Source organism: Heterocephalus glaber, unplaced genomic scaffold (genome assembly GCF_053883595.1).
Source record: "Heterocephalus glaber isolate CG9 unplaced genomic scaffold, H.glaber_assembly_v1.0 deba00001532, whole genome shotgun sequence".
NCBI classification, from domain to species: Eukaryota; Metazoa; Chordata; class Mammalia; order Rodentia; family Bathyergidae; genus Heterocephalus; species Heterocephalus glaber.
In genome coordinates this window covers 17,757,131-17,777,745 of record NW_028258330.1, presented here as the reverse complement: position 1 = coordinate 17,777,745, position 20,615 = coordinate 17,757,131, and the positions used below count along the sequence as shown (strand labels likewise).

The 20,615-nt window shown below is 44.8% G+C and overlaps 1 pseudogene; it reads right to left on the bottom strand.

Annotated features, from left to right (window-relative positions):
* Window positions 1–18,956: 18,956 nt before the first annotated feature.
* Window positions 18,957–19,875, bottom strand: LOC101725482 (protein FRG1 pseudogene; annotated as a pseudogene).
* Between the last annotated feature and the right edge of the window lie 740 nt (window positions 19,876–20,615).

The window sequence follows — 20,615 nt, the reverse complement described above, 5'->3', positions numbered from 1 at the left end:
TGACCTGGGATCTTTAATTGGTAGGTCCCTCTTATTTCCCCAACCACCTTTGCCATGCTCTACCTCCTATCACAGCTGTCTGGGCTTCTTTGTCACACACTCAGCTCATAATGACTACCAGGAGAGGACTTCAAATTGTCTAGCACCACTGATAAAGAAGCAGGTGACGGTCCATATCTGTTAACCTGTAACCCAGTTCATGAAAGTCAAGGGGAAGGCAGGGTTCTTGGAAGAATTTCAGCCTATCAGTGCCTGCTGTGTAGACAGACTATTCCATCCTGTTTCTTTTTTCTGCTGCTGCTCCTACCCAGGGTGGGGGGTCCTGTTTGTTGTCAAAGCTCTTTACACTAATTTTTTTTTTTTTTTTGGTACTGGGGATCGAACTCGGGTCCTTGTGCTTGCATAGCAGGCGGCGAAACCACTGAGCTAAATCTCTGGCCCCTCTTTATGCTAATTTTAAAAAATTGCTTCATTCTTCCAATGTTATGGCTTGTGTCCCCCCAAAGTCTAATGTGGTAATAGGTGGGGATTTTTCAGAAGTGGCTGGATCTAGGGTGTGACACCGGGATTGATTCATGGTGCAATGCTAGGATTTAAGGGTACTAGGATTAAGGATGTGAGTGCAACCCACTCTAAGGGTGGGTAGCCTGGATAAGATATAAGGGACAGAAAAAGGCTTGTCACTTCTGGCTGGTTGCTACTTCACTGCTGGCTACCTTTCGCCTGCTCTGGTTTGCCAAGGGCTGTTTCTCCTCTGCCAGGCCCCTCTGCTCTGCCACCCTGCCTTGGAGCCAGCCACCTGCACTGAAACCTCTACAAACTGTGAGCCAAATAAACCTTTCCTCCCTTAACTTGTGGGTGTTGGGTATTTTGTCTTAGCAATGAAAAAAGTAACTAAGACAGAATTTGGTGGCAGAGAAGTGTTGTCATTGTTGTGACTATACCTGACCATATGGTTCAGGAGCCTTTGGGACTGGCTTGTGGGAAGAGTTTGAAAAGGTTCAGAAATGCCAGCTGAAAAGCAGTCCTCGAAAGCCTTACGGTGTACTTGATGGGAGATTCTGGTCAGGGCTCAGAAGAACAGAATGCTTATAGAAATGCTGCCAGTAAAGACCAGGCTCAGGAGTTTCTGTGGGGAAAAAGGACTGTACTGGCTGTTGGACTCCAGATGATGTGTTTTATAGCTTGGCAGAAAGTTTGTCTGCATTTTGCTCATATCTAGAGACTTTGCTTGAGACTGAGATTAAGAGTGGCAGACTAATCTTGCAAAAGAAATTTCAAGACAATCTAATCTTGAGGAAGTGGCATGGCTACTGTTGGGAGCATTTAGCCAGATCTATGTTGAGAATCAAGAGCAAAGAGGCCAGTATAATGATTCAAAACATTCTGAGTTTCACCAGAAAGGAAGCTCCAGTAAAGCTGTGGCCTGCAAAGAAGGAACAGAGGAGAAATTGGTCACTGAAAAGAGTAGCAAGAATAAGCCAAGTATTTCAGAAGAAGACAACAGAATAGATGGCCTGAGGACAACACAAGAACTAGCAGAGGGCTGGGGATGTAGCTCCGTGGCGCTGCACCTGCCTGGGAAGTGCAAGGTCCTGAGTTCGATCCCTGGTACTGGAAAACAAAACAACAACAACAACAAAAAGAACTAGCAGGACTCCAGCCTTTGCAGCCTCAGAGTTGCAAAGGTGAAAGACTTTGCTTTGAGAAGAAAGCCCTGGAGAACCATGTTCCAGAATGGTGGCAGCCTAGAGAATTTGTTCCTTGGGATTGGGTTCAGAGTGCTCAGCAATCCAGGCACTTAAACCATACAGCCAAAAAGAAGGAAGCCTGGCTACTGCTCTACATAGTGGCAGACCCTGGTGTCATCCACATGATGCTGGTTTTAGGTGCATGCAGAATGCAAGAGTTGTGGGGTTAGGAAGGCTTCCACCCAGATTTCAGAAGAAGGCTTGGGAGGCCAGGCAGGGTGTCCCTGATAGGGCAATGTGCGAAGCTTTGAGTGTGAAGCTGAAGGTGCAGTGGAGACTCCAGAAGTTTGGAAAAGCCAGGAATGTGGATCATCTGAGGAAAAGTACCAAGAGGGAGTAGAGCCAGCCCAAGAGAGAAGCCCTGAGAGCTACAACCACCAGCAATGTCATAGGGGCAGAGCCTCCCAAGCCCTTTGGAGTTCACAGCATGCCACAGATTGCCTCAGATGCTGGACATAGAACTATTGTATTGGACTTAATGTTTGCCCAGCTCCATTTTGGACTTGCTTTGATCCCATTCCTTTGTATTCCACTCTTTGTACCTTTCGGAATGGAAATGTCTATTTTGTTCCATTGAATGTTAGAAATATTTAACTTTCTTTTCATTTGTACAGGCGCTAACAGCTAAGAGTTTGTCTTAAATCTCAGTGGAGACTTTGGACTTGGACTTCTCAGTAATGCTGAAAATGATAGGGCTTTGGCACTCTTAAAGATGGACTAAATTCCTTTTGCATAAAGGGCTGTGCATGAGTCTTTGTGGGACCAGGGGTGGAATGTCATGGCTTGTGTCTAGGTGTCTTCCCAAAGCCTCATGCAGCCGAGCTTTTCAGAGGTGGCCGGATCTACAGTGTGTGGTGCTGGGGTCAAGGGTACGTGATTACTAAATCAGTCCACTGATTGCTTTGGCACAGTTCTTTCTGGCTAGGATTAAGGGTGTGAGTGCTACACCTGCTCTAGGGTGGGGAGCCTGCATAAAATATAAGGGACAGAAAGAGGGCCAGTGTAGTCTCACCTGTCTGCTTGTTGTGAACTATTTCTCCTCTGCAGTGCCCCTCAGCCATGCTACTCTGCCTTGGAGCCAGTCGACTATGGACTGAAGCGTCTACACACTGTGAGCCAAATAAACCTTTCCTCCTTTAACTTTGGCTGTTGGCTATTTTTGTCTCGGCAAGGAGAAAAGTAAGACATCCAACATCTCTGTAGTAATTGATCTAGAGAGAGGTCACAGCCCCAGGCCTGGCCTCTCTGCAGCTCTGCCTGCACCTGCGCCTGCAGCACTGCCCCATTCCAGGCCCACATGGTTCATCAGAAGCCCCTTCATCCTTCTTCTGGTTCAGGCACTGTGCAGATGTCCAGCTCAGTTTCCAGAGACAGCTCACTCTGCAAAGGCCTCCCCTATGGACTCACATGATTCAATCTAACTCAATCATTCCTTCATTTCTCAAAATGTCTTCCCCTAAGGCAGAGTACAAACCCAGAAAGAATGGGTATAAATCCATAGTTCAGAAAGTTTTCTTAACAATTTTGATGTTTTTATAGACTCCTTCCAACTCTTTGAGAACAAGAACAAATCATAAATCTTCCCCGACTTCACATCCTTATCTCCGTGTTCTCCTGATTACATTTAATTATTAATCTACTTCTCATAGTCCTCAGGGAAAGACTTGTGAAGATTTAGCACAAAGAATTATTTTCCTCCTAGAAACCCAGAGGAATGATTCATTCAATAATGGCAGTGCCTATCATATGGCTCTGATTCTGCTCTTCATGAAGAAGGTACTCTCTTACATCCTACATCAATGTTGGAAATTTCCTAACACATGGGTAGCGTAGTATCTTAGTTACTTTTCTCTCATTGCTGAGACAAAATACCTAACACCCAAAATTGAAGGGGAAAAGATTTATTTAGCTCACAGTTTGTAGAGGTTTCAGTCCATAGTTGGCTGGCTCCAAGGCAGAGCAGAACATGGCAGAGAGACTTCGCAGAAGAGAAGCAGTTCATTGTAGGCAAAAACAGCAAAAGCAACAAGGGTCCTTAACAGCATCTTTCTGCCCCTTTTATCCAGTCTACTTAGGGTGGGTAGCATTCACACCCTTAATCCTAGTGCCTGTGAGCACAGCATTATACCATGACTCAATTCCAGTGTAACTGAATGAGGCTTTAGGGGGATATCAAGACACAAGCCCTAACAGTCAGGAATATAATATTTCCTACTCAAATTCTGAAATTTAAGTGTACACAACTGTGCATAACAAATGGGAAACTGGGTAAAATGGGTATTTCCGGCCACACCCCAGAGACTTGGATCTCTTGGCCCTGGGTTGGGCCTGAGGACAGTATTATTCCAATGTCTGTGTGGTGTATTCCAGTTTCTAAATCAGTTTTCTCTATTGCCAGACTGAAGGCCAAGTTTTCTTAATGCAATATTTAAATGTTGCACCTGTGACTCCCAAAGAGCAGGCAGGGTTCAGAATACAGAATGTGGGGGTGAGAACAGACCAGACAAGAGCAGAGAGAGAGAGAAGGTGGCTTCTTGTTAATGTGGCTCTGGCGAGAGAGGCTGGGCCATCAACACAGGAGGAGTCTGACTGGTTGCTGGTGGGGACTTGAGAGCCATGGGCAGCCTGTTGCAGAGAACGGGCCTGTGCTCATAACCTGCTAGAACTGCAAATCCTAAGGAAGGTGTTCATGCTGGATGTGGCTCTGAATGGCAAGAAGAAAGTGGTAGAATGCCCAGTGTTATTTGTGTTTAAAACGTGGCTAATATTGCGTGGCTCAATGGACACTGACGTTCTTGTTGGGTTCCCCTTGGACCCCTGAGAGACCCATGAGGTGGAGACGGGGCCCAAAGGGAAGTGAGGGTGTTGCACAGAATGGAGGGGCTGCCTGTGGCATTTCTCACCCTCTCTCTGGTGTCAGTGTGGCTAAGTGGATTCATGGGTTGTATTTTCCAAAACCAAGTTGCTAAAAGGGATTTGCTGCAAGTAAGTCACATACTAAGGATTCCGATGAGATAAGTCAAGCAGACTGTAAGAAAATGGTGAGCTGATATTCTTCATTTTTTATGTCAATAGGCTATAAGGTTAAAAACAATGACAATCTGATTTTAAAAATTTAGTTATTAAGAAATCTTTCTGGAATACAAATTCATAGCCATTCTTGCTAGTTTTGAACCTTATCTTAGTTGACTATGTCTTGAGAATTCAAGTCATAGTATTAGTCTTAATCAAATGAAGTTGATAATGTTCAGCTATATTTTGATATGATATTGGCAACTCCATATAGTTCAATCCAACATAAAGTTATAAAGATTATAGGACTTTTTAAAAAAAAGCATCCAGAGGGTGGCAAAACTTTATTTTTTCATTGTTTTGTTTTTAAAGTTATAGGAAACTTGATTTAGACCTTTTCAAAAATTTCACATAACTTCATAATAAATACTTAACCTCTTGAGATTTCTTGTTTAAGAGTAAATAAGAGCAAGCTCTACACTTGTGTAAAATGTTGTCTCGTCCTCCTAGAATAAAACAATTGAAAGAATATGGAGGAACAATAAAGCATCAAAATTAGAATGCAGTCTTTAGTGGGAAAATATGTGAAAGGCACATAGGAAATATTGGTGGAGATTTGGAAACTATTAAATTATATAGGTGGTTTGGTAAAAGATGTTCCTAATACATCTCAGTTAATAGTGTTTGTTGGACTCTGTGTCAGTACTAAAAAGAACTATTTTTTTTTTTTTTTTGGTACCGGGGATGGAACTTGGGTCCTTGCACTTGCGCAGCAGGCGGCGAAACCACTGAGCTAAATCCCTGGCCCTGAAAGAACTATTTTTAATGAGCCATGAAAGTAAAGATGATCTAGATTAAGATATTTTCTCAACAGTAATGATTTTTGTAACAAAAGTGTTTACTGAACAATAAAAAGCAAAAAGCCTGTGGCTATGAAGAGTCATGTGGTTTAATTTGGGAAAGGGAAGGGAAAGGATTCTAAGGTGAGAATGTTGAGCAGCCCATAAAAAATGTACTCATTGGGCCAGGGATTTAGCTCAGTGGTTCCGCCACCTGCCTTTAAAGTGCAAGGTCCTGAGTTCGATCCCTGGTACCAAAAACAAAAAACAAAAAATAAAAAAAAAATGTACTCATGATCGTTTCATAGACTAGGTGGTATAGCAAGGAAGATCCAGCCTGAAATGCTGTGTGAATGGAGCTTGCTTTGAAAGGAGGTTTGATTAAGATGAACTGGAAAATCCTATGCATAGCTCACAAAGTATTTTGTGGTAAATTTTTTCCACTCTCGGCTCGTATTTGTATTTTAAAAGATATGTAAGCGGGCCAGGGATTTAGCTCAGTGGTTCTGCCCTCACAAGCTCAAGGACCTGAGTTCGATCCCTGGTACCAAAAAAAAAAAAAAAAAAGAAAAAAAGATATGTAAGCTTATTACACATAGTGCTAGTACATATGCAGGAAACATTTGGAATATTATACATTAAAATGTTACTTTTTTTGGGGGGATGGGGTGATTTACTGATGTAAATGTGATATAAACAGTCATTTTGCAGTGTTATTTAGTGCATCATAACAAGAAGAAAAGGGCTGTACATGCTCAGGTTAGATTCAGGTTTTTGTCTGAATATTTTTGATCTGTAGTTGGTTGAATCCACAGATGATGCAAGACCCAAGATACAGAGGAATAACTGTATATTCTTGAGTTTCTGTTTTCACAGTCATTATTTATAAGGTTGGGAAGGTTATCTGGCTCCCCTCCCAGAGAGAGCTGAGGATTTTCCTGGCCTGGCTCCATTTCCCCCTGGGAACCTACTCCCCAACTCCGAGAGGGCACCTGGGAAGCCAGCCCCACTGGCCTGTAGGTAAGCTTGACACAGTTTCAGGATTCTCAAGTTCGTGTCACTTCTGGGCAGTGCAGGAAAGTCTGTGTGAACACCGCCCACTTCCTTGTAGATGAAATGTGACAGTTTCAGTGACTCAGTGTCACTCACAAGCAGCAGAGGATCCTGGAAATGGAGTCGTGTTGCTAAACTGTCTACTCACCACACTCTCCCGTGGCATCTGTTGTCACCATTTCCTTATGGGACCACCCCCTTACCCAAACCCTTGTAAAATACATTGAGTTTCTATTTAAAGTTGTTTTCAAACGTTTTGGAACATTCTGGGGGTAATGATATAATAAGCATATGTGATATCTGTTGAGTGTGGTGCATGATACACATTATAAACCCTGGAGGGGAGACAGAGTAAGGGGGACTGAGGCCAAGCCTGGGACTAGCAGCTGGGGAGCTGGGGACACTGCTCTGTCCCTTCCCATAAGCCCCTGGGCAGGAGGTGTCTTCCTCACAATCTATTCTGATGGGGATCCTGAGAAAAAGGGCTTAGAAACTCTCAGAGCTGGAATAATCCATCTGTGGCTAGAGGCTTAGCCATAGGAAGTGCCCCAAGAGCTAAATGTGAGATTCAGCATTGTACCCAGACTTCTCACACAGAGCTGAGACAGCTTTCAAGCGACTCTTCTCTTTTAGTTAGTAGAATTTCTGTTCCTACATTCATTATTTTTAAATTCTTGGGAATTAATTGAATTTACCCCCAAATGGGGGATGGATATGATCAGAATATATTGCAGACATTGAGACTGTCTCACCCCACAATGTGAAACTAGGGAGGAGGTTGAATAAGAATGGTGATTGGAGTGTCAGTGATCAAAGTATGTTGTGTGCATGTACAGATCTGCCAGAATGAAACCCATTCATCTGTGTAACCAATATGCACTAATAAAAAAGATGTGGAAAAAATTTTAAATTTACTCCCAAATTCACGAAGTTAGTATTCCTGAAGGAATGGGGATAAGGCCAAAATAGTACAGAACAACAAATCCTTTAGGTTAGTGCTTCTTGTATGGCAATGTGTACCTGAATCACCAGAGATCTCATTAAAATGAAGATTCAGGGGGTCAGAGACTTAGCTCAGTGGTTCCGCTGCCTGCCTTGTAAGCGCAAGGTCCTAAATTCAATCCCCGGTACCAAAAAAAAAAAAAAACAAAAAAGAAAAAGAAAAAATGAAGATTCCGACTCTGCAGGTGTGGGCTGAAAACTTGCATCTTGAACAGGCTGCACTCGGAGTAGCAAGAGTTTTAAACTTGAAATCATTTACATGTGGCTTTTATGACTGTTTTTCTTTTCTTTTTTTTATGATTATTTTTCTTAAGAAATTCCTGACTAGGGGATTCAAACGATCAAAACTATTTTATTTGCTGGTCGTTCTTTTTATTGTTGCATTTTGTCTAACAATTGTCTTCCCCATTACACCAAGTTCATTGTTTACAAATACTGTGTCTTATTAAATTTTATGCCCTCAGCACTCAATTCTCAGTAGGTATTTAAAAGGTTTGTGTGGACTAACAAGGGACCAATGAAGTATATTATGATTGAGTCACACTACAGAATATTATGTAGCATTAAAAAAACTCAAGGCAGGCTGCTCTGCACTGCTGCCGGAAGAGGATCATCTTACCCAGCTCTGGGAGAATGTGGGAGTTAGGAGAACTTCCTGGAAGGCAAATCTTAAAGACCAGTAGTCACGGAATGAAGAAGGAGTTCTGGGAGGTAAGGGGAACAAACAAAGCCTGCACTGTTGGCCTGGTGGTGCTGTCTGTCCTCCCCACACAGGAGCCCACACAAAGCTTTCCTGGGGGAACAGAGTGGGGCGGGGGGGGCACCCCAGCCCAAGAGCACACCAGGGCAGACAGAAGAGATGGAGTGGGGGACCATGTCACATGAGTCACCCAAAGAGACCCCTCCCAGAGGTGCTGATCTCAGGTCTGGTGGACCTGGGAATCTGTATTTTAACATGTCCTACAAATGTTGCTTGAGGAATTTTTTTTTTGTATCAGGGATCGAACTCAGGACCTTGCACTTTTCAAGGCAGGCAGTGGAACCACTGAGCTCAATCCCTGGCCCTGCTTGAGGATTATTGCAGTAGAGAAACTCACTGTACAAATCCCTGACAGATGGTCAACCAGAGCGTAGTTCACATCTTCCTTGGCAGACTGCAAATAACTAGATGATTCTGAATATTAGGAAGTGATTTAATATATGTAGTTCAAATCTGTATTCAATGAAACTTCTGTCCTTGTTCCTAGTTCTACTTGAGACCATGCCCTACATGGATGGTTACTATTTATGACTCTGAAGGTAGCAATAATTTTCCCATCTCTCTTTGATCTTCTCTTTACTTGAGTGCTTTACTATTTTACTACTTCCTAGAGCATGGCTTTCAGATATTTCACCATTCTGGGTAGCTGCTTCTGGCAACCACCTTCAGTTTATTGGCATCCTTCACAGAAATATGGTGCTCCAAATAGATGCCAGTATTCTAAGTGTCTGAGCTGCTGAGCATAAGGTGGTTGTTAGTCCCCACAGTCAGATTTTACATTTGTTAATGTGGCCACTGATGACATCGCTTTACTTCACTCTTTTCTTTGTTATAACTGGTGGCTCACCTTACTCTTGGAACCAGGTGTCCTCTCCCAGTGAGTTCTTCCCTTTGGACCTTGTAAATCAAGTCTTCCATGGATATACTCAATAATAGACTCTTAACTATGTGTAGAATTAATAAATTGATGAATGGATGAATTTTGGAGGGGGTTTTCTTGATGTTATAGAATTTTGATGAAGTCACAAATGTGAGGAGAGTAGTGAAAGTTACCTCCACTTTCCAAAGAGAGGGACTAGGATGAAACAGATAAGGTGTGGTTAGTCCCACTCCAAGCGGAGGTGCTAGATAAAACCATGGCAGAGTTACTAGAAATATCAGAACAGGTCCAGTGGCCATCAACCCCTTCTCCTACCTCCAGGCTTCACGAGAAGAGTATATTTGAAATGATTACTGTAAAGTCACTGGGAAAGGAGAACACAGCCTGGTGGGGTTGCTGGGCTGTTTTCTTTTCTTCATAGTCCCTTTACCCACTTCCCAGGACTGAGCTGCTGAATCCTGTGGTCTCACACTGGGGTAGCCCCACAAACAAGGAAGATGGGAATTATTCAGGGACCTTGGGCCTGGTGGATTTATGTGAAACAAGGTCTGGAACCCACATTTCACCAGCTTATGCTAAAGACAGAATGTTACCTAGGGCTGTCTGGGATGGGAGGGTGAGGATTCTCAGCATTTGGTGTTGGCAAGGCCAGGCAAGGGTATACTGTGGGTGGGGCCCAGGTTTAAGGGGTTTGGATGGGAATTTGCTCAAGAGGTGAGGGGATTCCAGCAGCAAGAGGGTTTGGGATGGACCCGTGAGACAAGAATCAGAAAAGAGTGGGACACATGAGGTTCTGCAGGGACCGCATTCTGCTCACAGCAGAGAACCCACCTCCACACCCTCCTAGGAGCCAGGTTGAAAGCCTGCCACACACTGATGGTTTCTCCAGCTTTCTGTAGTTTCTCTAGTCCTTCTGCAATACCCCAGAAGAAGAAAGAAGTAAAGGAAGAGCAGAACAGCTCATAGCCTCTTTCTTCCTTGCAAGGCCTTGAGCCACAGGTTAGGGATGAGCTGGGAGGAGAGTTGATGAATTGCATATGAGATTGGGATTTTCATTTGGACTGGACACATTTATTTTCTAGTAGCTAAAAATTAAAACAATATTACAACGAGACTGTTCTTATTGTTGAAAGTGACTGAACCGTCTCCAATGTTTTCTAGAGGTAAAACAAAGAAGTTCTGAAGAAAAGGATGGATGGATAAATGAAGTTATTTCTTCATTGTTTGGACCTCAGCAAGCTCAGCATATTTAATTTGAAGGAATGAATGGATAAATTCCTATTATTGTCCAAATCCAAGAGAGCTGCTGGTTTCTTGGACTCCTGAGATCCTTTGGTCAGCTCAGCTCATTCATTCATTCAACTTCGAACTGATTTTTGCTTTGTACCTTGGCATCCTCAGTGAATAACTAAGCCCTTGACAATCAGAGCTTGCTTGGCTCTTGGAAGAGGAGGGGATTCTGCTGAGCTCTGATGGATGGCTCAGACCTTAGCTTGGAGAGAAGAGAGGGGATTTGTGCAAGGTAAGCATGCTGTCCCTTGGAGGTCAGGCTTCCTGATGCCCTACCCTGACCTAGCTTGCTCATTCACTCTTTCATTCATTCATTCATTCATTCACCAAAAATATGTATTGAGCACCTGCTTACTTTCAGGGAATCTGCTTGGCTGGACATTTCCTCCAGGACTTTCCAATGGGCAGACTGTCCTACGTAAGTATCTGTCTCATTTTCTCAGAAAGTCAGATGGCAAGGAGGTGGCATGGGTCAGCTGTTTTGGAACCTGTATTTTGTGACTACTCTGCCTTCCTCAGTTGCTCTTTAGCGCTCTGTTGGCTGGAAAACAGGTCAGAGACTCATTATAGTGGTGTCCCCAGAACTCCCCCAGGGAAATGAGAAAGGGTCTGTGGCAGTTACAGCATCCCCCAGTCCACAATTCTAGGAATTTGGGATTGAATTATTGGGTAGAATTACAATGTTTGGACATACTACTACTAAAACCACTACTCATTTATCTGAAGTTCAAATTTAGCTCGGTGTCCTGTATTTTAATTTGTCAGCCTCACAGCTAACTTGGGAAAGGCTCTCTCTGACCTAAGAAAGGCTGAGTCTCAGCTCTCCGGTTTCCCTTGCCCATCTCCTCTTAATTCTAGTGGGTGGGGTCCAGCTGCTTGCTTTTGACTCTGCTTACCTCACTGTGGTGGAGCGGAGGTGGGGCCACATCCTTTCTCACTGTGGAGCCCTTGAAGGGAGGACCACAAGACCTGGGCTCTGCACCATACCCTGGCAGCAAAAGATTCTGTGGCCTTGCATAGGATTTTCCTATTTAGGAAATAAGAGGGTTGAGGATTCTGTGGAGCCTTCACATATAACAACATGGGTTAGCTTCAGAGGCAACTAGAACAGGAGCATTTGGTCCTGTGTCCACTCTGTTCCGCCCAAAGACAGCGTGCACGCCTGTGAGTGAGTGTGTGTGTGTGTGTGTGTGTATGCACATACGTGCTGGGGTATGGATGAGTATGGGGTTCCCACACTGCCTGAGATAATGCAGGAAATGGCTGGTTAAGGGCTGCCATGCTTTTTGATTTTGTAGAATGGAAACCAACTCCTGTGCTGACAGTGGCAGTGGGGGCTGAAGGAAGAGTGAGGGGCTCTCCCCACTTCTGTCTCAGTTTACCTTGCCCAGAATGACCCCTACTTCCTCACTTCCTGGAGGAAACAAAAGTCTTTTCTTCTGTCCCTGGGATGCACCAGGCTGGCAGAAGGGAACAAAGACACAATGGCTGGCTGTTCAGTTGAGCTTGAAAAGACCCAGTCACAGGGGGCCTGTTCTGGGGCTCAGGTTGCCAGCCCCATCTAGGAGGCTGCTCCTGGCTATTCATTCGATCAGTCTTGTCCTGGAACACAGAACAAGGAGGAGGGGAAGAGCTATACAACATCTTAGGGGAAGCCAGAAAAATGACTGCAAGAGGAGAGAAAACAACATCTGTCACATGTTGCTTTTGTACCTAACCCTAGGATCAGGGACATTTTTGCAGGACAGAGAGGAACTAACAGAGAGGAGTTGAGCAAAGTTCACACCAGGGCTGGACAACAAAAGGACTGCCTGGAAGGACAGAGCATCCAGAGGGGGAAATGTCTGTTGCTCTGAAGCAGAACAGTTTGGGTTCTCGGTTTTAGGAGAGATGTTGGTGTGTGTCATTATCTTAGCCTCTTTGTGCTGCTATAATAAAATACTACAGACTGAGTAATCTGTAAACAATAGAAATTTATTTCTTACAGTCCTGGAGGCCGGCAAGTCTAAGATCAAGGTGAGAGGAGGTCCAGTGTCTGCTTCCAAGATGGCGCCTTGAACACTGCACCCCATGTGGAGGAAGAGAGGAGAAAAAGGCGCAAGCGCAGTGTCCTCAAGTGGTGAAAAAGCACAAGAGAGCAAACCCACTCCCTCAGCCCTTTTAGAAAGGCCATAATCCCATCCATGGGGGCTCTGTCCTCATTACTTCATCACTTCCTGAAGACCTCACCTCTAGATAATACTGCTTTGGTGATGAAGTCTCAACATATGAATTTTAGAGACACATTCAGACCATAGCATCGGTGGACAGTGGAATTGTGCCACCCTGGTCTCCAGGGACCCCTTTACTAGCCCTCTGTGTACACCAGCTCTGTGTGCTTCACTTTTCTTTCTTTTTTTTGGTACCGGGGATCGAACTTGGGCCCTTCTGCTTATGAGGCAGGCAGCAGAACCGCTGAGCTAAATCCCCGGCCCCTGTGTGCTTCACTTTTAACACTGGCATCTTCATCTTCTGGAAGATTGTGTAGGGTGGTGGAGTCACCTTGCCTAACAGTGAACCAGAGAGGCCTGTAAGTTTCCAGCCATGTTCACCAAACTCCTCCCTTCCTATCCCAGAACAGGCGAGCAAGTGTGGGAGCCCAGCAAAGCCAGCGGTGTAGTTTGTGCTCCAGAGCTCCCCACAGGATGAGGCTAAGCTGGGGCTGTACCTGCAGTGCCTCCTTGCATGGCTGCTTTCCCTTCTGGATCCTACTTCCTCCACATGCTTACTGGCTTCTCCTAAGTTAGTATCTAATTCATTAAGGTGTTTACTCTTCCATGAGCGACCACTTACACCTGAATCCCCATCTCAGGGTGAGACTCTGATAGTGTTGGAGCCCCTGGAAGATGTTCCAGCCAACAGCTCAAGTCCTCAGGAATAAAGGGAGTCGGCCTCAACCATCTGTGCCCTGGAGCAGGATTGTAATTTAGAAAAGCTCCTGATCTCCCAGTGGGGGAGGCAGGGCAGATGTTGGGAGCAGAGTGCCTTGGAGTCAGCATCATTATCTCCTGTTTGTGTCTTCACTTGGGGATCTTTGGGGTGACTGACATGAGAGACTAAATTTGGGAGCAAAACATATGTTTTAGACTGAGATCCCTAGTCATGTTCCATTTCCTTCTTTTTTCTTTAACTTATGTATATTTAAGGCATGCATGATGTTTATATATATAAATAGAATAGTGGAAAGATTGTTAAGGTCAAGCAAATTAAAATAGCTTCTGTAACATAGCATCTCCTCCCATGGTTACCTGTGTGTGTGTGTGTGTGTGTGTGTGTGTGCGTGTGCGTGTGCGTGTGTGTGTGTTCACACACAAAATCTTTTCTCTTGGCAAATTTTCAGCATACAGTACAACATTATTACCTGTGGTCATCTTACTATCCATTAGGTCTATAGACTTATTCATGTTAACATAGCTACAACTTTGTCCCTTTGACCTACAGCACCCCATCTCTCCCCTCTCCCCATCCTGGTAACTACTGTTCCAATCTCTATTTCTGAGTATTCACATGTCCCACTTCTGACCCTCAATAGCAGTATGACCTGGGGTGAGTTTCTTAACCTCTCTGAGCCTTGGTTTCCTCATCTATAAAATGGAACCAACAGTGGCTCATACCTCAAGGGATCAGTGAGAGGAGTCTGTGAGCTAATGTATGTTCCTGACATCTGAGCCTATTGGTTCTGGTGCTTGAGTCTCAGTGCTAACATAACATGGAAACCCATCCCCTCTTTTACCAGGATGTCTTTCCAAGAAGGGACATGCCAACTGCTAAATAATGCAGCCAGCCTGTGATTTTTGCAAAGGTTGTTATGGCAACCAAATGTTTAAAAGTCACTAAATTGGCAACGAACATGAAATTGGGACTATGTGAAAACAAGAAGTGATGAGGATGACATAAATAAACTTGTAAAAAAGAGGAAGGGACTAAGACTGAGAAGCAGGTACAGAAGCACAAATTAAAGGCAGGACAATTGTTTGTGCCTGAGAGGGGCAAGAATCTGTCCTGGTGGGGATGAGATGAGAGGTGAAAGTCGGAATGGGCAGCAGGTGTAGCTGTGACCCTCCCTGCAGGGCTGCCTGAGCCCTTCTGCTGCTTGTTGGGCATCCCTGGAAGGAGGCAATGAGGCCAGAGGCCCCGCCATGGGCTTTTCATTCCTGGGTTCTTCCTCCTTTCTGCTTCTGTGCTGCCTGCCTGCATCTCACAGGGAGCTCCCTCTTGGGGGGTAGGGGACAGGCTTTTACTGTTCCTTTTCTATACCTCCTAGGAGCTCCTGGCATTTGAGAAGTCCTGGGGGTCTCTGATCTCTGACCCCGACTCATAGGGATAGAAGGAAATCAGAGTTGCATCCACTCACAGCTGAGTAGCTGGAATAGCAATTGGCACCGTGGAAGCTATTCTGCCAGGCAGATAAGTCAGGAAGGATTTCAGGAACCCCCCTTCAGAAGGCCCACAGACTGGATCAAGCTGTGGCACTTGCAGAAGAAACACAATGCCTACCAGGAGGTGTCAGCTGCTTGTTCTGTTTCCATCTCCCCACGCTCTGATGTGTTTGGTGCCCTGTTCTGTCCTGCTCTGTACCTGAGAGGGTGACCTATAGGTGGCACATTGTGGCTCCCCTGCCACTGGTTTCTGGTTGGACTTGACCGATGGGGGGGCCTGAGACTGGAGGGTAGATGTAGGGAGAGAACCACCCTCCTCCCCTGCTTTGCAAGAGGTTCTGTTCCTCTAGGAGGGGCCCCTCTTCCCTGGCTCCAGCTCTCACTGGGCTCCTGGGCTCCTCTCTATCCCCAAGGGCAGTAATGCTGCCCTCTGCTACAGTCTTTGGAACCCAGTCACCCCTTCTAGGCCCCCTTAGCCCTACCCATGCTGCTATAAGTAGCACCTTCACTTAAGTCTCATTTACACCAGCAGAGTTGAATTCATTTCTTACTAAGACCCTGACTGGCACACGGAGAAAGAGAAAAGGCAGCAAGTGTTCTAATTTTGGTGAGATTTGTTTCCTGAGACAGCAAGAACATAGGTTGGCATGAGGGAAGGAGAGGGGAATAAACTGGGGAGCTATAGGGATAGAGCCCAGGGATCAAGTCCAAAAGCAGAGCTGTATCTCACAGGTCTAAATTGTGGTCACTGTCACCGATCTGTGCTGGTGCTGGAACAGCAACCGGCCTTTTGTGAGGTTAGTGGTGGGGACTCTGGGCGGTGGTTTCTCCCTAGAGTAAATCCTTCTGTATCCAGTAGGCTCTGTCCAAGTGGGGAGGAAAACCCCGGGCTGGGCACAAGGTCAGATCCAGCCAATTGCTCAGTCATGACAGCCAGTTCTGCCAGAGAAACTGAAATAGGCAGTGAAGGTGGGAGGGTCAAGGATTTGGGACTGTCTTAGTTATTTTTCTCATTGCTGAGACAAAATCCACTACACCCAAAGTTAGAGGTGGAAAGGTTTATTGTAACTCACAGTTTATAGAGGTTTCAGTCCAAAGTCAGCTGGCTCCAAGGCAGGGTGTCATGGCAGAGAGGCATTACACAGGAGAAATGGTTCATGGTGGGCAAAAGGCAATAAAAGCAGCAAAGCAGTGAAGTATCAAAGTAGCAAGCCATGACAGCAGCCCTCTTTCCATTATATTCTACTCAGGCTACAAGCCCTTAGGGTGAGTAGCATTCACATCCACAGTAGGCCTTCCCATTATCCACACCCAGAATAATGTCAAACCATCCAGTGGACTAGATCCCAGCATCACACACTTAATCTCAGCCTCACAAACTTAAATCCAGCATCATATACTCTAGATCCAGCCATGTCTGAGAAGTCCCAGCTATGACCACATGAGGCTTTGGGGGGACATCTAGACACAAGCCATAACAGGGACTTGTCGAGAGGACGCTACATAATTTTGGGGAAAAATCCTGGTTTTCCTGCCTACAGGCCAGCTATGTCATTCTGAGACATAATTCCATTTTGGCCCTGGTCACAACTGAGACCTCAATGATCCAGTGATGCTGTGATGCTCCAGGACAAGATTACACCAGCTGAAGACATCCTGGGAGGAACAAAATCTTCATCTACTCAGTTCCTCCTTGTTCTTGGATTTCTGTTGCCCCTCAGTCATTTGTTACACTTTGTTTATCCCAATGTACTGAACTCTCTGCAGGTTGTTTGTTACATTTGTTTCTTCCCATGTGTTGAATAAAAGGTGCAGCAAGCTCGGGGCTTTTGTCTTTGCTGCCCAGAGCAGCACTGATCAGACCCAAAGCTCAGCTTCTCAAAGTCTCAATTTTCTACCTTTCCTGTAATTCGCCTTGTGCTGCCGTGGCTTGTAGGCGACCAAGACTTACTGCAGAGGTTCTAGTAACGTCCCCTTTCCCTGTTCCCTACAGGGACTGAGTGAGGATGAGTGAGGTTCAGGCATGAATGGCCGATAGATCACCTGCAATAGATAACAGGGTTACAAAGCCTCAGTCATGAGTTATGCAGCTTTGGCCTGCTCTTTGATGTGAGGGGAGAAGGAAGGGGTTATCAAGACAAAGTTAGCTAAAGACACCTGAAAGCAGTGTCTCTGGCCCAGGAAGGGCAGTGGCAAAACGTGTGGGAAGTGGGTTGCTGGTGTGTTCTGCTTGGTGAAGGAGTTCTAGAAGGCTGCTTCCTTTCCAGTCTAGGATGGGAAGGGTGTGGGATTTTCTTCTCCTCACTCTATAGAAACACTAGAGAAGAGATGAAGAGTAGCTTCCAAGTTTTCAAATGAGGATAAAACCATATTCTCCTAATTGCTATGGTTTGAATGTCTTCATCAACACTCATTCTGGATTTTAAACCCCATTGGGAAGTACAGAACTAAGGGTAGAACTGGGTGGGTCCCTTAAGAGGTGATTAGGGCTCTGCCCTCATGCATGGATTAATCCATTACTAAATTAAAGGGTTAATGAGTGGAAGGGTTATCTTGAGAGTGGTCTGTCCTACAGTCCAGTTTAGCTGCTTCTTTTGTATGCACCCCTTACTCTGTGATGCCCCAGGCTGCTCTAGGACTATGCAGATGCCCCACTAGCAAGTGGCCCCTCTCCAGATACATACCTTCCCCAACCTTGGGTTTCCTGGCCTCCAGAACAGCAAGAAATAATTTTTTCTTTTGAAATTACCCAGTCTCTGGTGTTCTGTTATAGCAACAGCAAATAGACTAAGGCAGTAAGGTACAATATTTGACTGGGCATGGTTAGAGTCTCCAGCCTCCAGCCTTCTGGTCTTTGATGGGAGTTTCTCTTAAGTCCTTCATGAGATGCTTATGAAGGAGTCAGGAGCCAAGGGCATCATGCTCCCAGCTCCATCTCTGCTCTCTCTGCTTCTGGTGACCTGGGAACATCTGCATCCTGTTCCCCCTGCAGCCCTGGATGTTGCTGCCTCTCTGCAGGTACCAGCACAGGGCCAGAGCAGGGAGACCACAGTTTCCTCTCCTGTCCTGTCCCCTCAGTCCTTTAGCACTTCCACAACAGACTATAGGGGTTGGCAGGAAGGTGTGCGATTTTCATAAAAAGTGCTTGATGTGTAAAAATCTCACTCCTTTACAAGATTGAATTAGCTCTTGAATCTTGATTTCCATGTTTTGGAGAAAACTTGATTTTTGCCATTTTTAACATATACATACATCTGTGTCTGGGCTTTCTATTCTGTTATTAATTTATTTGTGTATACTTCCTAAAATATCTCACTCTTTTCATTAGTACAGATTTATGATAAATATTGCTGTCTGGCAGAATAACTCCCTTCTTGAAAAATTTGCCTTGGCCTGAATTTTGGTATCAAATTATCAACTTCTCTATTGACTTTTGTTTCTGGATCTTGAAGCCAATCACTTCTTTGTACTCTCTAAATAGCTCTGTTCCCCCCGCCCCCCCATGCAGACATTTGTATCTTATTCCTGCCTTTAGGGGATTCCTGCTCACTGTGGTAGAAACTCCACTGCTTACCCAAGAGCTTTACCTCACCAGGAACCACCCATCACCCCCTGGTCCTACTTCCATTGGTGCTGAGAGGCTCTGTCTATGAGGATACCCTGGGGACTCAGGCAGGGCAGTGGGAGGTGGCTTTTGACATTCTGGGTCCCACAGGGCAGCCCAGGATGAGCTCCTTCTTCCAGGTATTCTCCATTTCTTGTAGTCAGGCTCTTTGTCCTTCATGCTTCCCAGTGAATGGTGCAAAATGGGATGCAAAGACATGTGGCTGCTCCCTCTCTCTCCTTCTACCTCTCCTTCTCTCTTTCCCTCTCTCTCTCCCCCCTTTCTTTTTTTAACTCTACAAAAGCACTATCACTGCATATTTTATTCATAGAAAACAAAAGGAGTAGGCAGAAACAAAAAAGTCCTGGTCAGTTGCAGTATCTATCAGCTTTCAACTTGGCTCTCCTGCCCAGAAGAGTCTCATGCAAAAATCCATCTTTCCGAGCCTTTTTAAGAATTTTACTGTCTTCTTTACTGATTTTAAGTTTATGGTCTTGGAAGCTCTGAATTTTTTTTACGTAGTTGATTTCACACTGTTTTACATCCCCTTTGTCTTCTCCTGGAATGTCATCTTTTTTCTTGGTTTCCCTTTCAGCACAGGATCTAATCTTTATCATTTCTTCTTCTCCTGCTGTTTTACTTTTTGCTTCTATATCACCTGATTCATTGCATCTAATAAAGCAACTATTTGCGGCCAATAAAGCCATTTTCCCATCTTGAGACACTGGCTCCCACTTTTCTTTTGGTCCAATGGCATCTGAACGCCCAACAAGAAGTCCATCTGAATTGATACCAAGATATTTTCCATAGCCAGATTTCAGGGCAATTCTGGAATCAGACAATTTGACAGCAGTAAACTGCTCTGGAGGACTAGGACCTTCATCAACTTCTTTATGTGGTGCTCTCAGTGTAAAAAGACCATTGTCAAGTGCATGGATATTGGTTCCTTTATCCATTTCAATGGCTATAGTTCCTGAAATGTCACCAAAGTTGGCTATTGTCCACCACATTCCAACAATATCAACTTGGGTTTCTTCATCCTCTTCTCTTTTTCTCTTCTTTTCTTTCTTTCTCTTCTTACTTTTGGCTTTCGTTCCTTTGAGCACGAGTTTGGTGGACTTTACGTAGGAGTACTCGACCATGGTTCTGATGAAACTTCTAAACGGAGGGGAGAAACAAACGTGAATTTGAAGAAAACACTCAGCAAGAACAGTCTCAGAAGCCCTAGGCCTTTTTCAAACACCAAGAGCCTCAAGATACTGATTCCATTTCCTGTTTATTTATGCGCGCAGGCTCTCCCCCCGTTTCTTTCTCCAAGAACAAACAGTATCTGTTGGAGACTGTTGAAAGCCACAAGGAGGCAAAATCACATTTTCCTTCATGCCCCATAGTTTTCTAGACCACATGTCTCGGTGGACCTGAACTTCACCTTTGTACTTGGAAGACCTGTGGCTCTCTTTGTCTCAGTCTTCTCCATGTTGTGCACTTGGGAGTAAGAAGCAGCACTGCCTCTTATAGTTGTTCCCTTGAGTCTGCAAAGGTCACTTTGAAAAGCTTTGAAATTGTCACAAAAAAAGCTTTGAAATTGTCACTCAATAAAAAGTCTTATCCAGGGCTGTCCTCCTTTCCAGTCTGGGATGGGGAGGGTGTGCAGTTTTCTTCTTCCTATTCCATAGCAATACTACCAAACAGATGAGCTATAGCTTTCAAGTTTTCAACTGGGGGAGAAAGAGTTTTTCCTAAAACATGTGGTCCCCAGAAAGTGTGGGCTGTGGTTTGGTTAAATGTGTGAATTTCCATTGCAAACCTTCCTTTCCAAGGGGTCTTAATTTGTATCAAAGTGGCAGACTTGAGTAGGAAGGAGGGGCAGCAGAGCTGTGCAGAAAGTGACAGTTTGGTCAGTTAAAATCATGGACAATGTGATTTTAATCAACTAGTGTCCAAAGTGATGTCTTAGGACAACGTTGGAACTCAAGAGATTACAGTGAATTCTTGTTCTTCACAGT